The sequence below is a fragment of the Aethina tumida genome, chromosome 8 (assembly GCF_024364675.1).
Source record: "Aethina tumida isolate Nest 87 chromosome 8, icAetTumi1.1, whole genome shotgun sequence".
NCBI classification, from domain to species: Eukaryota; Metazoa; Arthropoda; class Insecta; order Coleoptera; family Nitidulidae; genus Aethina; species Aethina tumida.
In genome coordinates, this window is record NC_065442.1 from 4856193 (window position 1) to 4878300 (window position 22108).

Consider the following 22108-nt stretch of genomic DNA (forward strand, 5'->3'; position numbering starts at 1 on the left):
TATGTGAAAAATACAACATACTTTTCGATTTATGTGTGTCAGATGTGAAAAAAATTCTATGTTTGATATTTTTCAAGGATCAAGTGCTATTGGATATGGAATATTGTAAATAATTTAAATAAAGATATATATAAAAAAAACAACAGTGTTTTTATTAACAATTTTATTAATACATACATATATTATTACATTCCACATAATCATCAAAAGTTATAGAATTTTTTATAATATTACTTTAACTCTTTTAGCTCTTTTAACGCATTTAACAGATTTGTTATTACTATTATTATTATTATGGCAGCTGCTACTGCTGCTTGTGCTGCTACCTTCAATAAATTTAAATGAATACATTTTAGATCGCAAACCAACGAAATGAGTCATGATGTTCCCATTTAATTCATCCTTCATTAAACCCACCACTTTTTTATTAGTCAAAGGAATATTGTAAACATTGTTTGCATGATAGTCACTGGTATCAAATAAATTTAAATTTAACTTGATAAAATCCGTATAGACATCTTCACATTCAATTCGATATATAAGACTGTCTGTATCGACATATAATAATTTTAAATTATTATTAAAATGAGGAATCATTTCCTTATAGTGAAATTCGTAAAGATATACTTTTGATAAGTCTAAAATGGACATGCCTATGTAAAAGGGCTTATTACATACCACCTCTAATTTGTGGTGCGACTATGGAAACGGGGGCTACTAATAAAAATTTTGGCACCATAACGACGCTCCCAACATGTAACCAATTTAATATTTCGATATTTTCGTACGTTTTCCATTGTTTTTCCAAACACTGCATTATTCATAAGTTTAAAAATATCTTTTTCAAAATCGTATTTAATTCGATGTACGGTTTTAGCCAACAAGATTGATTAAATTTTAAAATTTTATGAATTTTTTTCAGCACCAGACCAAAACGCGTCACTTGCTTTAAATTTCGATAATGAATGACGTAATTCTTCTTAGGATGTAAAGTGACAAGTAGTTTAGGTAATTTTGAATTTGGTGGTATAAGAGATTGCGGACAAAATGGTAGATCGGAATGTGTGTCGTGCAAGTGTTGAGGATAATCCAAATCAACTTCTAAATTTTATCCAATATCCAAATCGTCGGCAACTTGTAAAACATCGAAATCATTATTGACATCAATCCATCCGAAATTTTCATAGGGTAAAGGTTGACACATTGCCCAACCATATAAGTTATTCACGTCGAAGTACATCAAAAATTTACTTGGACCCTCTGAATCATAATCTTCATTCATATATTTATCATTAGCAGTTGCATACCTATGAGAACATTGACTGATTCCACCTCTCAACCCCCTCTCCACAAACAACACAGTATCGACATTTTGATGCATTATTATTTTTTTTCATTTTTCAATTTGTGATTTACTCATTATAGTAACTGCATGATTAATTGTATTAACTATTTCATCGCAAACATTACTAATTTCACAGATAATATTATTATTATTATTACAATTATTGGATATCATATTTTTACAATTAAAAATAAATTAATTTTCTATTATTTCAATATCAACCGTATTGTGAGGCAAGTCTGCTTTATATATAAGCGAATATTTGTCAGATTTAAATTTGGAGATTTCAGCCTCTACTATGGGTACTAGCCTTTTGGGCAGATAAACTATTTCATCATCCAATTCAACTTGTACTGTTTTTCCATATTTACTGCCCACTATATGCATGTCCCTTATAATATATTTTTTTTGTTTTTTCAAACTTCTTATTGGTGAATGTTTCTTCAATTGAACCTTCGAATTAATTGCGTTTATATTCATTGTTCTAAAAATATTTATTGTAACTAAAGAGACATATAAATCACACCAAAAAAAAAATACTTACATTTTTATGTGGATAACACAGACAGATACAAACTCAAATACAGACAATTGCAAAATTGTTGTCGATGGATATTTGTTTCTCTTCGAACTGATTCATTTCTAAAAAATGTGGTCAATTTATATTTGCATGCTCCCTGAGATGATACCTACCATTTTTTTTTAATAAAACCAGATTTTAAAGCAGTACACTGCAATTGCAACTGCTGTATGATTTATTGATCAAGTTATTGTTCCACTTTCCACTGGTTTTTATTTTTTTCTTTTTTGCGGACCATATTTCTGTATAAATAGTGAGCTCAGACTTACAGAATTACTATCATAAGAAATATTCACACAGTAAGTGTATGTACAGTCATCAGCAGAATGGCATTACCACTTTCCAAACAAAATCCCTTGCGACCCGCTATCGCTAAGCCCCGCCCAGAACCCCAAAAAAAATAACCATAAAACCCAGGTAGACGTAACAAAGGGTCAATGGTACCAAAATATTTACTTCTGTCGATTATATAATAAGTATTTCATATTTTTAGAAATATTTCTTTAATCTTGAAAAAACTTAGTTTTTGCAAATTATTATCTCAGGTAGACATAAATTAAATAAAATAGCCCTATTTATAAAAACTAATAAAAATGTATAAAATTATTTCGCTTTTTTGAGAATTCAAATACTATTGTTTTTTAGTATTTATTATAAATATTTTAAAATATAGTCATACTTTTTAGTTGTAAGCAATTGGGATAATAAATTATTATGCGGTCATTGGTCATGATTTCACTCTATTCAGTGAATTGAATAAAACGACTCCTTCTAATTATATAGCGGCTACTTTTTTACGCTTTACGTTATATTAGCAACCACTACTGCCATTCGTAATTGAGTATCTGAATAGTAGGAACATAACTCAGACTGACCGATCCTTTACCCAGCCGATGATATGGAGGTAATTAATTTTGTTGACGACAATTGCCCCATTCATCGAGCTCGTATTGTGAGAGAGTGGTTTGCGGCCCACAGAGAGATAAACAGAATACCATGGCCTTCTAGGTCACCGGATCTTAACCCAATCGAAAACCTTTGGGGGCTCATGATGCAGATGTGGGAGAACCACAACGAACGAACGCCTGGAGACCTGTATCAGCATTGCCTCCACATATGGGAAGGTTTGCGAAGACGGAACTATTGTCACAATATTGTTAATTCAATGAGGGATCGTTTTGAAGCCGTAATAGCTGCTGATGGCGGCTACACTCGTTTTTAATTTTATTTATATTATTAATATATTTATTTAATAAAACTATATAATAAATAACTATATATTTTGCTTTATATTTAGTTATTTTATTTCATCTATTAATATCAAAAATAAATGCACAAAATATATTGTAAATCATACGATGTAAATTTATAAATAATAAATTTATAATAATATAATTATACATCTACTCCAAAAACTTTAAATTTACAGAAGTATTCTACAATTATTGCGTTAAGATGGTCACACAAAATGTTACTTACCTACTAAAATACAAATAAATGTAAATTTTGGGATAATTTATGCGAGCCCGCTTGTTCAGGTCGCAAACGAAACTCGACCTTAGGGTGGTAATGCCATTCTGCTGATGACTGTACATACCTATGTGCTAACCACATCAACAACAGCAACTGCAACAGCAACTGCAACCGCAAACGCAACAGCAACAGGAACCGCAACAGCAACAGCAACTGCAACCATAACAGCAACAGGAACCGCAACAGCAGATATGGATGGGTTCAACGTGAACAAAGAGTTTCTTTCCAAAGAATTAGCCATATTAGACACGGATTCTGAACGTACGTATTTACATTACTTTAAAGTGGGTTCGTTCAGATCCTTGCCTGATAAAGATCGACGAACGGCGGTATGGTTAAGGAATCACCTGCATGGATTAGATTTCAAAGATTACAAAGATGATTTGGAATCTAAGGAAATTATTCGTATATTGGAGGACCTTTGCCGTACCGCCGAGTCTGTGAATGGGAAAGTAGCATACAAAGGTGGCGTCTGTGAAAAGACATATTTAAATAAAATAAATTATGGGTCCAAAATTAGATATATTAATTGAAACGTATAATCACAGTGCCACCGCCGCTGCAGACCAAAATTGTTCACGGCACAACCAATTGATTAGAACTAAATCACCTCCCCACTGCTCACAAATTATGATGATGGGGAGTCATCGGAGTAACAGCATCAACAGAAATTACACTTTACTGAATGTTGCTGGTCCACTCCAGACGCCACCGACGGTCCCGACACGTGCAATTGTTTTCACATAAGGATATGTATTCAAAAAGCCAATGATCTGATCGATCAATATAAATAACTATAATGAAGTAGTAGAACAAGAAATGAAAGTATGATTTTAATATCGAGGTCAACTTGTTCTATATATATCGTGTCTCGATTATTGCTCTTAATAAACAGGTATACGTGTATGAAGGTACTCCGGTACGTATTAATTGCATTCGCAGTCAAATATGCACAGCGAAACAACAGCAGCAGCAGCAGCAGCGACGGCGGTGGTGGTGGTGGTGTTAGTGCATGATATAGGTGCGCGCGAAAATTATCATGAATATTAGAACTAGAAACCAAACAAATAAGACTGTTAAAAAATTAGAAAGGTTTTTAAAAAAACGTAACAGATGTAAAGGAAGAGTAACAGCAGCAACAAGAGCAGCAGATTTTGATAGAAACAACACGTGGATGGATGAGTTGGAGGAACTAAAAGAAAAAATAAGTAAAGAAAAATTTGATTATCTTTTAAATTTAGCACTGTTCTTGAGGTTTTGGCCAATTATTAGATACTTGTCAGAAATATAAAAGTAATAATAATAATAATTATAATTATGTACCTTACATTAGTAATGTTGGATTAGTTAATTTTAAAGAATTAATAGACATAAGTGATAGGATTTGGGATAAATATGCAGATTTTTTATGTCAAAGGAAACATTGAAAATGGTAGTTACCTTTTTGATTTTAATTTCCACTTAATCACTTGTATCCGAATGGTCGAGAACTGTTGTCATCCATGAAGTCTCTTTGTTGAATTCATTCTGAATGTCTTTGTCTCCTCTTTGGTTATTACGCGATGATCTTTTGTCCGCACAAAGTTCATCGACGTCAAACGAATGGGATCTATTTTTTTCAGAATCACTTGTTTAATTTTCTCAAAATTAATCAACTGAGAAGTGCCGTATGTTAAGGCGATCCCTTTCACCTTAAAAACATGTTCGATACATTGCTTCGCGTTGACCACACCGAGTATGCGAAATTTTTCGGTCCGCCCGAAACAAATTCCGTGATGTAGGAACCGATACCATATACCTCCAACTCATCGGTCATATCCCCAATGAATTTTCCAGTCGGGGGATCTGGAAAAAGGTTGTTTGACACATAGATAACGGAATCGGTATCGTAGTATAAAACACGTGTATCCAACATCTCTAGATATTCGTACAACTTCAAACGGGCCTGTGCTGTAACAAAAGCTGCAATTACCACATTCACAGTGGGCAGAGATTCCACAGCCTCGTCGGCGTACTCCCAGTTGATTACAACAGTTTGTTCATTAACAGGAGTTATACTGTTGACATTCTTCGACGGATGCGCAAGGAGATCAAAGCATTCCTGAGGATCGTTGACGATGGTTGTTTGGGGTTGGTTTTAGTGTTGTCCAAACTTTCCCCAGAACGAATTCACCATTAGTTTGGCGAGGGATTGAAGACCAGGGTTATTTTCGATGAGTTCCGGTGTTAGCTTCGGAGGCTTCCTGTTTAATTTTGATGAATTTATTCATCAATAAACGCAAATAGATAAATAAATAAAAAATAAATAAAATCAACAACAAACCATTTGTATTCTGAAGAATTAGTCAGTCTACAATTTTTATTTAATTCTTAAAATCATTGATAATATGGCACCCAGGACAAACTTGATTGAGGTGAGTTTTTAGCTTATTATATTATTACAGTTTACTTAAACATATATTTTCTTATATAGGAAAATTAGGACGACGATTGCGGCGGCCCTTCTTTTTTTGACACCGATTTTTACACAAAGACGGAGAATCTGCCGATCATCCGGTATCCACCTCATGGTCTCACTCGTGGGGAAAGAAAGGCATTTAGACGTCGCGAGGGTGAACGTCATCAAAGATTACGGAGGGAGGCGGAAGCAGATGCGGCAGCGGAGGACGCGGAGGTTGTGGCAGCATAGGCGGTGGCTAAGGCCGCTGTAGCCAAAGCCGAGGCGGCAGAGCGCCGCGCCGTTGAGGCTGCGGCGACACTTGCGGGTCTCCAAATAGAGGCTAAACGACTCCGCATCATTGCGAATTCGTCAAGTGCAACAGCGAGGGGAATGGCCGTCTCCCTCGATGCAAAAAAGACGAAATAAATAATATTTTACTTATTTATATTACATTGAGAAAAAAAAATAAAAATATAGGCTACAAATAAATTTGAATGATTTTTTTATTTTCCAATTACCTCACTGTTTGGAAACATCGGTGATAAATATGATGTACAGAGTGCTGAAATATCATTTCAATGTTAGTCATTGAGTATCGCGGTAATGGTTTATTAAACTCTGTTATTGACAACATACCGTTTAAATTACATCTACCATTTTATTAGTACTGTGGTCCTGGTACGAAATTGAAAAAAAGACTTGTGAGAGGTGATACAGGTATCAACGAGTTGGACAAAGCCTGTAAACGACACGACATTGCCTACGAGGAAAATAAATCGCTGCAGGACAGACTTTGTTTTGAAAAACGAGGCGTGAACCGTGTAAAATCCAAGAACGCTAATTTGGGTGAAACAGCAGCCGCGTGGCTTGTAACAACGGGAACGAAAATAAAAAGGGAGCTCGGAATGGGCCATCGTACACAACACCAATCAAAAATTTCATTCAAGAAAGACATAGTCGACAAAATCGATAAAAAGATTTTAAAATCGGTCGACATAAGACTTGATAGCAATTCACTACAAAAAATCGCTGCAGCGGCAATAAAAATGGCCAAAGTCAATACTAAACGAATTGGGGGTCAAGGAGGAATTCTGCCATTACTGCCAATTCTCGCTGGATTATCGAGTCTTGGAGCATTAATGGATGTTGCTGCCGGTGTGGCAAAAACAATAGTCGACGCGAAAAATGCAAAGAAGAATCTAGATAAACAAAAACGACACAATCAAAGCACGGAGCAAATAGGAAAAAAAGGTAGTGGATTGTACTTACGAAAAAACCCAAAAGGGTACGGTTTGTTCTTGGAAAAGATTCCAAAAAACTACCGATAGGATTGCCCGCACGAGCACTCTACAATCATGAAATAATCAAATTTGCCAAACAATTAAAAATACCCTATTTTAGGGGTATTAGGACCTTCGTGTCTTAAGAAAAACGAAAGTGTCGTCGTGAACCTGGACGATTCAACAAATTACAGAACTCACTGGGTTTGTTACGCAAAGAGAGGAAATCAAGTCAAGTATTATGATAGTTTCGGGGATTTACGACCACCGCTGGAGATAATTCGATACATGGGAAAAAATTGTCAAATTTATTACAATGTACACAATGAGCAGAAGTTTAACGAGTCATCCTGTGGTCGTTACTGCTTGAAATTTTTATACAATATAAAACAATGAATACTTTGTCATACTATAATAATAATAATAATAATAATAATAATAATAATAATAATAATAATAATAATAATAATAATAATAATAATAAAGAAAAATCATTAATTTTAATTGAGCTTTATTTAGTGGTATTTTACATACATTATCTTTTCAACATACACACACATACACACGCATTCACAATTGTTGTTGTTGTTATTGTTGTTGCATTTTCTATTATTTTGTGTTAAATAAGCAGTGAGTTATTACTATTACTCAGTCTTATTTGAAACGTTGTGAGAGCAGAGTTGTTGGGTTTTTCGGCAAAACGTCTAGAAACAGGATCACTTTACGAATCTGACTTATCTGTGGATATTATAAAGGTAAAAACATTACATATCGACTGTAACATTACCACGGGTGCGTTTTACAAGGACAGACCGACACACACCATCTACGAATTTGCATTGGACAGCAACCCTGGCTACGTGATTGACGAAACTCCAAGACATATTATCTCCCCGTAGTAAACAGGAATCAAATTTCAAACATTCCACTGCAGATTTTGGATCAAATTTTGAACCTGTTAATTTCCGAGGGGAGGAAATTATTATCCGATTGGAATTGAAAAAGCTCACGTAAAATGGATTTGACTTTCGATTACTATAATTCGGACAACAGTACAAATCCATCAGTATATGAAAAACCGTCATCGTGTGTGAATCAACATAATTATCAACAGCAAAAGAAGAAACAGAAACAGAAACTGAAGCAGAAGCGCAGGCAGAAGCAACGTTTGTCTCTAGACAATGTATTGCTTTTACAATCACTGGGTTACAATGTCGTCGTACAACCAGGTGTTCGAGGTCTACCGCAAACCACGGTACGACGAAACAATTCAAAAAATGGAAACTCGCACCTATTACCCATACATAAAATCGTTCAATAATAATGACGTTATTGAAATCTCCATAAACCAGAGGGATTCCTGGGTACTGATGCACGAGGCGGCATCTGTGATTGAAGGGGAGCTGAGAAGAGACGGAGGTGAAGGTGAAGTTTCACTGGTCAACAATGCTGGCGCATTTATGTTTGACAATATCACGTACGAACTAAACGGAAAAGAAGTGGACTCTGTTCGTACATCGGGAATCGTCTCCACAATTAGAGGATGTCTTTGTTACAATCAAATGGATAGCAATATTTTGAGTAAGGCAGGATGGTGTTGCCCAAACAATCTAGTTACGACCAAGAACAAGTCAACGTTTATTTTAAGAATACCACTGCATCATCTGTTTGGTCTATTTATCGACTATAAACTAGCTCAATTTGGTAAACACACCTTAAGATTGGTCAGAGCTCGAAGTGATCTAGATGCTATTGTGTGCAAAATCCTTGAAAGATACAGCACACACCTCAGCAGGTATCATCAAAATGAACAACATTTGTCTAAAAGCGCCCATTGTTGTTCTAAATGACATAATAAAACTGCTGGATTAGATAAAAAATGATAAACCTATACTTTTACCATTCAGAAGATGGGAATATCATGAACTGCCACAATTAACAACTGGATCAACGAAGAAAATTTGGGGTGTGAAAATATGTACGGCTGTGGAGAGTCCACGATTTGTAATTGTTGCTTTTTAATCGGACAAAAGAGAAAATGATTCGGTTGATACGACCGTCTTTGATAATATGAACGCATAGGAAGTACGTGTCGTGTTGAACGGTGAATATTATCCAGCTGAACGGCAGGGTTTGAATTATGCCAAACATAGTTAAACCGAATCACATTACAACTATAATCAGTTTTTTAACAATTTCAAACACGATGCATCCGAAGCAAAGCAACCTCTACTCGATTATTCAACGTTTAAGGATAATACCATATTTGTTATTGATTGCTCCAAAAGAAATACAGCACTGAAACTGGGCACTATAGATGTTAAATTGGAAATTGAATCGAGGGTCGCATTTCCCGAGAAAAAGGCATATTGCGTAATATGCCCGATTGTGTTTTGGAGTATCTACCGCTAAGTGAAATTGTACGCACTGTGACTTAAATATAAGTTGGATATCGGCATCACAATGTGAGTAGAACGAGAAAATATTTCATTGTGTTAACACCACAACGTCCACAACAGTAGGAAACACATGGAATCTAGCAAGCCTGTCGACGTCGACGTACCGGAGGACAACAACAACAATGTTGCAATGAATTGCTGGCGGGATGTTTTCGAGCATCCGTTTAGATTTAAAAATTTAAAATATAAACCTGTTGTTAAAATAATTACACCATGAAATGTATTGTAAAATTAATTGTGTGTACGCGTAGTAAAAGTATCATAATAAAAAACCAATGTAATAGAGACCGTTGTTATTCAAGAACCTCTTCGACCATCCTCTTCAGAACGACACAAAACTATTTTGTGGGAAAACTATTTTAATGAATGCCTAATGATTATCAACAATCCTAAATATGGCAAAGCAGTTTATCGTTATCGGTTCGACACAGAGTCGTAAACATTCTTCAATCAATTGTGGATGAGATAAGATTGTAACCACACGTTGGGTGGGAAAACTATTTTGTGAGAAAACTATTTTAATGAATGCCTAATGATTATCAACAATCCTAAATATGGCAGAGCAATTTATCGTTAGCGGTTCGACACAGAGTCATAAACATCCTTCAACCAGCTGTTGATGAAAATGACAACAATCAAACTCTGAAACCACCCTAGTGTGAGAAAACTATTTTAATGAATATACAATAATTATCAAGAATCGTAAATGTGTCTGAGTAGAGTATCCTTATCGGTTCGACATATGAACACACATCAACCCTACACCTAAATTATATTTTCATATTTCCGTATTTGTAATGAATTTCTATAAATTATCGTTTATCGTTATCGGTTCGACACAGAGTCGTAAACATCCTTCAAACAGTTGTGTATGGTAAGATTGTAACCACATGTTGGGTGGGTAAACTATTTTGTGAGAAAACTATTTTAATGAATGCCTAATGATTATCAACAATCCTAAATATGGCAAAGCAGTTTATCGTTATCGGTTCGACATAGAGTCGTAAACATTCTTCAATCAGTTGCGGATGATAAAATTGTAACCACACATTGGGTGGGAAAACTATTTTGTGAGAAAACTATTTTAATGAATGCCTAATGATTATCAACAATCCTAAATATGGCAGAGCAGTTTATCGTTAGCGGTTCGACACAGAGTCATAAACATCCTTCAACCAGCTGTGGATGAAAATGATAACAATCAAATTCTGAAACCACCCTAGTGTGAGAAAACTATTTTAATGAATATACAATAATTATCAAGAATCGTAAATGTGTCTGAGCAGAGTATCCTTGTCGGTTCGACATATGAACACACATCAACCCTACACCTAAATTATATTTTCATATTTCCATATTTGTAATGAATTTGTATAAATTAATTAGCCGTCTATATTTAACGTTTAGTTTCGAAATGTCATCGGTACCGAGCTCTTCGTCATCATTGTCGTCACCGTCGTCGTCGTCGTCGTCATCGCCGTCGCTGTCACCGATCATCAAGTACACCTTAGAAAAAATTGAAGAATTTATGCAAACGTGTATAGATCGGGAAAAAATCAATAGACTTGAACTGCTTAAAAATAAACTTGAGAAGGTTGTTAATGTGCGCGAGATTTACACTGAATCTTCTGGTACACATTTTGAATCATGTATTTGAGCTAATCCAACGACAGTCTGATGGAATCCGATACTGAATGTGTTTACATATTCCGTGCCGTGTACGATAGCAATCAACTGATGGGTTTAGAGGCTGAGTTGTCCCCACACGTGGTCGCATCATCACCGTCCTTATCTTCGATGTCCGATTCTTCAGAGGCAATAAATCCATCACACTGTCTACAATTTTTATGTAAACCAGAGAGTTTCGATAAACTTTTGATATGTACAATTGAAATGTTAGGCATTATAAGAGAGTTGCTCAAGAAATAACAATAAATTTTTTTTGCTGTAAATTTATCTTTTGTTTTTATTCCTTTGTAAAATACTTATATACCTAGTCAAAATTTTAAACTGCTTCAGTGTAAGACAAACCAATCATGCAGTACATACAACAGTGTCAAAAGATACCCATTGAAAATCTAGATTATCTTGATGACGAAGCAGCAACGGGTGTAAAAAACAGAAGGCATGATGAATTGTTACCCAAATCATTCAGAGCTCTGTTTATTTATCCAAATTGTGGAAAAACAAATGCATTACTGGCTTTAATTTATGATCCGAACGGAGTGCGTTTTGAAAATATTTACGTATATTCAAAAACTCTGTATCAACCAAAGTACAAACTGCTCGAATCCGTTTTAAATCGTGTCAAAGGAATTGAATATTTTCAGTTTAGTAACAAGGATGAGTTGATTGAACCGTCGGAAGCTAAATGCAATTCGGTATTTATATTTGACGATGTTATATGTGAAAAACAGATTAATTCGCTAGTACTACTCCATGTGTAGACACAAGAATATCGATGCCATGTTTGTAGCACAAACATACACCAGTGTATCCAAACAACTCATTCGCGACAACAGCAATGTAATTGTACTATTTCGACAGGACAGGAAAAATTTAAAGGTTGTGTACAACGAATATGTGTCTCCCGACATGGCGGACGAACGATTCAAGGTGCTGCGACTGTTGGATGGAAAATTATGGTAGTTTAGTGATTATTAAAAATTTTCCTCTGGACAATGGACGCTTCCGAAAAGGATTTGATCAATATATAAAAGTCTAAGTTTAACATACAACGGAAACAGTCATGACAATGTCGTCAAACAATACTCAGGTTATGCGTAAAGTCGATGAATTATCCCGCAACATACGAAAAAAATACCAGTTACTTAAACAGGACAAATTGGATAGTGAAGCACTGTTGGGTGAACTATTTACCCCAATCACCAAACCATTAGCTGAATTGACGGCCAAATTTAAAAATTCTACAAAATAAACCACACCGGCAACACAGCAAAAGTTGTACAGCGACCCACCACAATTGAAGAAAATCTACGACGACGACGATGACGACGATGACGTCTCCAATCAGCTAAAATCCGAAGGTGAAATTTTTTATTATCCGGAACAATCAACTTTGTCCAAGAACAGTAACAGTGATGGTTCGTCTACACTCCTTTGACTCGTGCATACTTGGACCTGTATTTAAATGACTCTAAAAATAGGGGGGTCGATAAAACGTACGATGCAGAAACGGACCGATGGTTGATTGGAAATTCTGAAATTAATTTCGATACCGAACTGGATCGTTTTACAATTGGAGGTCAAACGTACGACGGACGAAAGGGCATTTACGAGTTATTGTTTAAAAAACGCCCCGTTTTTTTTTACAAGACACGATACAAAAGCGTATTTAGAAATTTTAAAGTGTACTAATGTACATTGAAGAGATTATGTACCTAATGGCTCTATAAGAGGCACGAGCACGCTGAAATACAGAAAAGTGATTAAGCCGCTTATGGAAGTAGAGGAGGAGGAGGAGGAGGTGAAGTACGTCGACAACAACAACGACGACGACGACAATGACGAGTACCCTGTAATACGTTGAATAATCCCATCGAATACGTTTATTGGGATGATATAAACGAACTGGTACAGCGTCTAAAACTATTGGTTTCATCAAAACATGCCGGAAATAACGCACATGACAATGAGATTATTTCAATCATTGAAGAACTTAAAGAGAGTGGAATAATAAATTAAAAAAATTTAATGCATTTTAATCAGTGTACGAATGGGGCTGAACAAGTTCGGACAGTCCTCACGCAAACAGTTCAGCAATAAGGATCATAAAAATTGGATTCCCGTCTTACAACCCTTTGAGTTTACTCGAGACGGAAATATTGATTGTAAAAGTCGAAAATTGTGTAATGTCTTGGCATCCACGAACCTTCTCGACACAGTCAACAAGAAATATGTGGATAAAAGGTTTGAGGATCGTGAATACGAAATAATTGTTATAAAAGAGAGATTGGATAAAACTACAGAATGAATATCATGGCTCATGAACCGTTTAGACCCAGCGATACAATCAGATAATCAGTAAAGTGGAAATGAAACCCTTAAATCACACAGTTGACAGATGGCTAAACAGACTGCTACCACAGCAACAAAAACTACAACAATCGCAAACACCACAACGATAAAATTGACCTGGTAAATGAACTACATCGACCGATGCGTATAAATTTGCCAAGAAGACAAACCGTTGTTAAAGGATTGGATGATTTGTGACAATCGGATCTTGGAATATTGGACAAGTATGCCAAATACAATAGAAACTATAAATATATACTGGTGGTGATTGATTGTTTCTCAAAGTATTTATGGGTGGAACCATTAAAATCCAAGACGGGGACCGAGGTGGCGACCGAAAAATCTTCAAACTGATCAAGGCATCGAATATTTCAACAGTCCATTCGAGCGACTGATGAGGCAGTACACCATAAATCATTTCAATACGTTTAGTTGCAAAAACGCAGCGATAGCTGAAGGTGTAGTACGAACAATAAAGGAGAAATTGTATAAACATTTTTCACTGAATGGAGAATACAAGTGGTTAGACGTAATTCCTAAAATAGTGTCGGATTATAACAAAACGATGCATCGAAGAATTAAAATGAGACCGTCGGATGTGAACAAGGAAAATGAGGAACGTTTATACAGAGATGTAGTTTTCCGTCGGTGATTTTATACGAATTAGCAAAGCAAAACATGTGTTTGAAAAGGAATACACTCCAAACTGGACCGCTGAAGTTTTCAAGATATTCAAAGTGGAGCACAGCAATACGGGAACGTACATATTAAAAGATCTTGAGGGTACCATAATCAATGGTGGTTTTTATGAACAAGAACTGCAAAAGACAAAACACCCTGACCTGTTTTTAATCGAAAAGATTTTACGTAGACGGGGAAATTTATTACTCGTCAAATGGTTGGGTAATAAGAAAGAGGAATGGATTGACAAAAATAACGTTGTAGAGTAACCTGTAGAGACATGTTGAGATCCGTCGAGACCTGTTGTACAATTTTCTGGGAGTTAGTTGGGTGAGATTTCGTTATTTGTGTATGTGTATTGTGTAATTCGGTCCGTGCAGACTAAATAGTGAATAAAATTGTAATAAAAGATAACATAAAAAAGACAACGAAATGAACTTTATGGACTCTTGTGGAACAACGCTTGTGGATATTGCGGAACAAGGTATCAATTACAATACCGCGTCGGATCGCATGTAGAGGAACTTTCAAGTAGAGATTCAGAAAGAAAAACATCTGTTTTGCACCACCCACGAATTCAGTCATGTTTGCCAATACGAAATTGAGTGTGGATTAAGTATCGTCAGTCTCTGAGTGAACACCTGTGAAGATGAAGCCAACGTGTCCTTTGACAATGAAGAATGGATAAACTTTATTCGAATTATTCAGAATATTTCAACTGAGCAGCCGGAGGAGATGACCAGTTTATCAGTTACTGTTTTGTATGTGCTGGACTAGTAAAACTGCCAAGTTTGTGATTTTTCTGTTTATTTTGCTCGGAGCATCTGAACGTTGTGTGTTGCTCTCGAGCTGACTTAAAAGTAAGTAAAAAGGAGGGGGTTGCGCATTAGATGTTGCCAATGTTGACAAATGCTCTAACATGCCGCCCGCCTTGAAAATACAATTTTCAATAGACAAATAATATAATTAATACATTGGAAATCAGAATAGGAGTCATAATAGAAAAGTCAATCACAAGGTAGCGCACACACTTTCGAAATTGCTCGTTTTAGCACACCGGTTGTGCTTTTTACACTAACTACACGCACTTCTCCATCTTCACCAAGATGTAACTCAAGAATGCGTCCCACTGTAGAGGGGGCAGTTGATCGTCCTTAATGATGACTAGATGTCCTGGTTTGAGGATGTGTTGACCCGCTTGTTTCCATTTCAACCTGGCTTGGAGTTCGGACACGTACTCTTTTTGCCAACGTTGCCAAAAGTGGTGTTTCAGTTGATCCAGTCGCTGGTAATTATTGAGTCGGTTGACAGGAATGTGGGAAAGGACAGGTTCGGGAATTGAAGTTAAACATTTGCCAATTAGAAAATGACCCGGCGTTAGCGGAGATAAATCATCTGGATTTGTTGATAATGGACTTATTGGACGCGAGTTTAAAACTGCTTCAATCTGTGACATTACCGTATAAAACTCTTCAAACGTAAACTTATCATTGCCTAATATTCGCCTCAAGTGATGAATCTCCGGTACAGTTTGACCAATACCAGAAATTTTAATATTGGTTTTATGTTTATCTAAGTTTAACCTTTTAACAGCCCTTTCAGTCACAAATGAACTTTGGGATCCGTTGTCAAGTAATGCACGTAGAACTTGGTTGTTGCCTTGTGCATCAGTTACATGAATTAAAACCGTGGATAAGTAGACTTGCTTGTGTTCATTTGCCACTGAATGATTAGAAATGGTAACTGGCACTTCAGTATTAGTGACAGTTTCACTGGTAACATGTGTCTCAATATGTAACAAGGTATTGTGCCTTTTGCCACATTTTCGACAACTACGTGAATGGCATGTTTTTGTGTTGTGTCCCTGTCTTAAGCAGTTTAGACACAGCTTGAGCCTTTTAGTTTCTGCAATAGGGTCATTTATTGAAAGCCCCTTAAAATTGGTACAGTTGTAAATTGCATGATCCTTTTTACAATAATAACAACTGACCTTGGCAGACACAGTGGTTATATAAGCGTGTGATTTGAATGGTTTGTTCTTTGGCTTTGTAGACCTTTCGTGATCAAGTTTTTCTAAAAGCTCACAACGCCCTTTTAGAAATTTATACATATCCGCCATGTTTGGAATTTGTGCCTTGTTAACGATCTCCCATTCGCGTCGGGTAATATCGTCCATTTTGGTTGCGATTATATAGATTATAAGCGTATCCCACGTATCTGTAGATTCGCCTAAAGATTTTAAAGCACGCAAGTTTTTTGTCACAGAATCGTAAAGAACTCGCAATAGAATATGAGATTCTTTTGTAATATTTGGATGATCGAAAATGACTTTAATATGATTGTGAATTATTAGGGATTTGTTTTCAAACCTTCCAACAATTGCCAAGTAATATCATAATTATATGCGGTAATTTCAATGGACTCGATTATATGAGCAGCATCCCCTTGAAGACACGAGCGCAAATAATAAAGTTTTTGAACGTCGGACAAAGATTGATTTGCATGTATCAATGACTTAAATGCATCGCGAAATTCTAGCCAACCGTCATAGTGGCCCTTAAAACAAGGTAGATTTATTGTAGGCAATTTTATACCTGTAATTGGATTGCTCGCGACTGTATCTGATGATGACCTATTCGATTGTGTTTGATTATTTATGGGATAATCGTTGATTAATCTAGTAATTTTTGTTGTAACGTCATAGAATGAATCTTCAAACTCCGCCAATTCAGAACTATCCTCATTATCTTCGAGGTAGTCTATTTCTATGCAAATGAAAGAAAATTCATCTAATATACACGAATGTTTTTCCAAACGAATTCTTAATTGTGCTATTAATTCGTCATTAATGTTTGGGGTGTCTATAGAGTTTATGTAATTTTGCAACCTGGTCAGCTTGCCTTTTATTGTACGACGTTTACATTGTAGTTTCTTAATGCTTTCAGTAGACATTGTGATCGTTTTGTTTTTCAAATGTGATTTTTTAAATTGGCAAATGTGCATGCAGGTAGTAGATGGGAAACAAACTTACCGACTCAAGTGGTTGTAGACACGTGTTACGCAGGCCTTTCGACTTGAAACCAATGGTTGTGGACACGTGCATTGCAGGCCCTTTTGACTTGAAACCCTGGTATGTTTTTGAAATGACCTTGATGTTGCTATGATTGTTGATTAGACTTCCCCTTGCTGGAATTCTTCTGGAATCGATGCAAAATCCAAACTTGACTTGCCTGCACTGGTTATTTCAACTGGAACGGTTGCCAATTGAACACTAATTGCTGTTTTCGGTACGACGGAACTTATCGCCAACGTATTCTTCTGTGTGTTGAACAGGTGTTTTCCGTTCGCCCTTGCTTCTTGATGATCTTGTACACGTAGATCCGGCTCGAAGGACCAATGTTTTGTATGTGCTGGACTAGTAAAACTGCCAAGTTTGTGATTTTTCTGTTTATTTTGCTCGGAGCATCTGAACGTTGTGTGTTGCTCTCGAGCTGACTTAAAAGTAAGTAAAAAGGAGGGGGTTGCGCATTAGATGTTGCCAATGTTGACAAATGCTCTAACAGTTACATTTCAAAAAGTATCCGAAGAAATTTGTTTATCCTACGATCCGATATTTAATTGTGTAAATTTATATCGTGCAGACAGTTTTGTACTTTTACACATGTGCGACAATGAAAATATTTACTACAACTCATTTATATTTCTACTTGAAAGTTCCTCTACATGCGATCCGACGCGGTATTGTAATTGATACCTTGTTCCGCAATATCCACAAGCGTTGTTCCACAAGAGTCCATAAAGTTCATTTCGTTGTCTTTTTTATGTTATCTTTTATTACAATTTTATTCACTATTTAGTCTGCACGGACCGAATTACACAATACACATACACAAATAACGAAATCTCACCCAACTAACTCCCAGAAAATTGTACAACAGGTCTCGACGGATCTCAACATGTCTCTACAGGTTACTCTACAACGTTATTTTTGTCAATCCATTCCTCTTTCTTATTACCCAACCATTTGACGAGTAATAAATTTCCCCGTCTACGTAAAATCTTTTCGATTAAAAACAGGTCAGGGTGTTTTGTCTTTTGCAGTTCTTGTTCATAAAAACCACCATTGATTATGGTACCCTCAAGATCTTTTAATATGTACGTTCCCGTATTGCTGTGCTCCACTTTGAATATCTTGAAAACTTCAGCGGTCCAGTTTGGAGTGTATTCCTTTTCAAACACATGTTTTGCTTTGCTAATTCGTATAAAATCACCGACGGAAAACTACATCTCTGTATAAACGTTCCTCATTTTCCTTGTTCACATCCGACGGTCTCATTTTAATTCTTCGATGCATCGTTTTGTTATAATCCGACACTATTTTAGGAATTACGTCTAACCACTTGTATTCTCCATTCAGTGAAAAATGTTTATACAATTTCTCCTTTATTGTTCGTACTACACCTTCAGCTATCGCTGCGTTTTTGCAACTAAACGTATTGAAATGATTTATGGTGTACTGCCTCATCAGTCGCTCGAATGGACTGTTGAAATATTCGATGCCTTGATCAGTTTGAAGATTTTTCGGTCGCCACCTCGGTCCCCGTCTTGGATTTTAATGGTTCCACCCATAAATACTTTGAGAAACAATCAATCACCACCAGTATATATTTATAGTTTCTATTGTATTTGGCATACTTGTCCAATATTCCAAGATCCGATTGTCACAAATCATCCAATCCTTTAACAACGGTTTGTCTTCTTGGCAAATTTATACGCATCGGTCGATGTAGTTCATTTACCAGGTCAATTTTATCGTTGTGGTGTTTGCGATTGTTGTAGTTTTTGTTGCTGTGGTAGCAGTCTGTTTAGCCATCTGTCAACTGTGTGATTTAAGGGTTTCATTTCCACTTTACTGATTATCTGATTGTATCGCTGGGTCTAAACGGTTCATGAGCCATGATATTCATTCTGTAGTTTTATCCAATCTCTCTTTTATAACAATTATTTCGTATTCACGATCCTCAAACCTTTTATCCACATATTTCTTGTTGACTGTGTCGAGAAGGTTCGTGGATGCCAAGACATTACACAATTTTCGACTTTTACAATCAATATTTCCGTCTCGAGTAAACTCAAAGGGTTGTAAGACGGGAATCCAATTTTTATGATCCTTATTGCTGAACTGTTTGCGTGAGGACTGTCCGAACTTGTTCAGCCCCATTCGTACACTGATTAAAATGCATTAAATTTTTTTAATTTATTATTCCACTCTCTTTAAGTTCTTCAATGATTGAAATAATCTCATTGTCATGTGCGTTATTTCCGGCATGTTTTGATGAAACCAATAGTTTTAGACGCTGTACCAGTTCGTTTATATCATCCCAATAAACGTATTCGATGGGATTATTCAACGTATTACAGGGTACTCGTCATTGTCGTCGTCGTCGTTGTTGTTGTCGACGTACTTCACCTCCTCCTCCTCCTCCTCTACTTCCATAAGCGGCTTAATCACTTTTCTGTATTTCAGCGTGCTCGTGCCTCTTATAGAGCCATTAGGTACATAATCTCTTCAATGTACATTAGTACACTTTAAAATTTCTAAATACGCTTTTGTATCGTGTCTTGTAAAAAAAAACGGGGCGTTTTTTAAACAATAACTCGTAAATGCCCTTTCGTCCGTCGTACGTTTGACCTCCAATTGTAAAACGATCCAGTTCGGTATCGAAATTAATTTCAGAATTTCCAATCAACCATCGGTCCGTTTCTGCATCGTACGTTTTATCGACCCCCCTATTTTTAGAGTCATTTAAATACAGGTCCAAGTATGCACGAGTCAAAGGAGTGTAGACGAACCATCACTGTTACTGTTCTTGGACAAAGTTGATTGTTCCGGATAATAAAAAATTTCACCTTCGGATTTTAGCTGATTGGAGACGTCATCGTCGTCATCGTCGTCGTCGTAGATTTTCTTCAATTGTGGTGGGTCGCTGTACAACTTTTGCTGTGTTGCCGGTGTGGTTTATTTTGTAGAATTTTTAAATTTGGCCGTCAATTCAGCTAATGGTTTGGTGATTGGGGTAAATAGTTCACCCAACAGTGCTTCACTATCCAATTTGTCCTGTTTAAGTAACTGGTATTTTTTTCGTATGTTGCGGGATAATTCATCGACTTTACGCATAACCTGAGTATTGTTTGACGACATTGTCATGACTGTTTCCGTTGTATGTTAAACTTAGACTTTTATATATTGATCAAATCCTTTTCGGAAGCGTCCATTGTCCAGAGGAAAATTTTTAATAATCACTAAACTACCATAATTTTCCATCCAACAGTCGCAGCACCTTGAATCGTTCGTCCGCCATGTCGGGAGACACATATTCGTTGTACACAACCTTTAAATTTTTCCTGTCCTGTCGAAATAGTACAATTACATTGCTGTTGTCGCGAATGAGTTGTTTGGATACACTGGTGTATGTTTGTGCTACAAACATGGCATCGATATTCTTGTGTCTACACATGGAGTAGTACTAGCGAATTAATCTGTTTTTCACATATAACATCGTCAAATATAAATACCGAATTGCATTTAGCTTCCGACGGTTCAATCAACTCATCCTTGTTACTAAACTGAAAATATTCAATTCCTTTGACACGATTTAAAACGGATTCGAGCAGTTTGTACTTTGGTTGATACAGAGTTTTTGAATATACGTAAATATTTTCAAAACGCACTCCGTTCGGATCATAAATTAAAGCCAGTAATGCATTTGTTTTTCCACAATTTGGATAAATAAACAGAGCTCTGAATGATTTGGGTAACAATTCATCATGCCTTCTGTTTTTTACACCCGTTGCTGCTTCGTCATCAAGATAATCTAGATTTTCAATGGGTATCTTTTGACACTGTTGTATGTACTGCATGATTGGTTTGTCTTACACTGAAGCAGTTTAAAATTTTGACTAGGTATATAAGTATTTTACAAAGGAATAAAAACAAAAGATAAATTTACAGCAAAAAAAATTTATTGTTATTTCTTGAGCAACTCTCTTATAATGCCTAACATTTCAATTGTACATATCAAAAGTTTATCGAAACTCTCTGGTTTACATAAAAATTGTAGACAGTGTGATGGATTTATTGCCTCTGAAGAATCGGACATCGAAGATAAGGACGGTGATGATGCGACCACGTGTGGGGACAACTCAGCCTCTAAACCCATCAGTTGATTGCTATCGTACACGGCACGGAATATGTAAACACATTCAGTATCGGATTCCATCAGACTGTCGTTGGATTAGCTCAAATACATGATTCAAAATGTGTACCAGAAGATTCAGTGTAAATCTCGCGCACATTAACAACCTTCTCAAGTTTATTTTTAAGCAGTTCAAGTCTATTGATTTTTTCCCGATCTATACACGTTTGCATAAATTCTTCAATTTTTTCTAAGGTGTACTTGATGATCGGTGACAGCGACGGCGATGACGACGACGACGACGACGGTGACGACAATGATGACGAAGAGCTCGGTACCGATGACATTTCGAAACTAAACGTTAAATATAGACGGCTAATTAATTTATACAAATTCATTACAAATATGGAAATATGAAAATATAATTTAGGTGTAGGGTTGATGTGTGTTCATATGTCGAACCGACAAGGATACTCTGCTCAGACACATTTACGATTCTTGATAATTATTGTATATTCATTAAAATAGTTTTCTCACACTAGGGTGGTTTCAGAAT

The 22108-nt window shown here is 36.1% G+C and overlaps 1 protein-coding gene and 1 long non-coding RNA gene across 2 annotated transcripts in view; both read left to right on the plus strand.

Moving 5' to 3' along the window:
- Window positions 1-4349, plus strand: part of LOC126266398 (uncharacterized protein DDB_G0280315) — a 223860-nt gene extending 219511 nt beyond the window's left edge. Inside the window, exon 3 of the mRNA XM_049970302.1 lies at window positions 4303-4349. The gene's annotated coding sequence lies outside the window, so the exon portion shown is untranslated. The remainder of the gene's footprint in view (window positions 1-4302) is intronic.
- Window positions 4350-5288: 939 nt separating this feature from the next.
- LOC126266359 (uncharacterized) lies at window positions 5289-6341 on the plus strand. The gene is made up of 2 exons (XR_007548764.1): window positions 5289-5872; window positions 5932-6341. It is a non-coding gene; the product is annotated as an uncharacterized LOC126266359 (long non-coding RNA).
- The last annotated feature ends 15767 nt before the right edge of the window (window positions 6342-22108 follow it).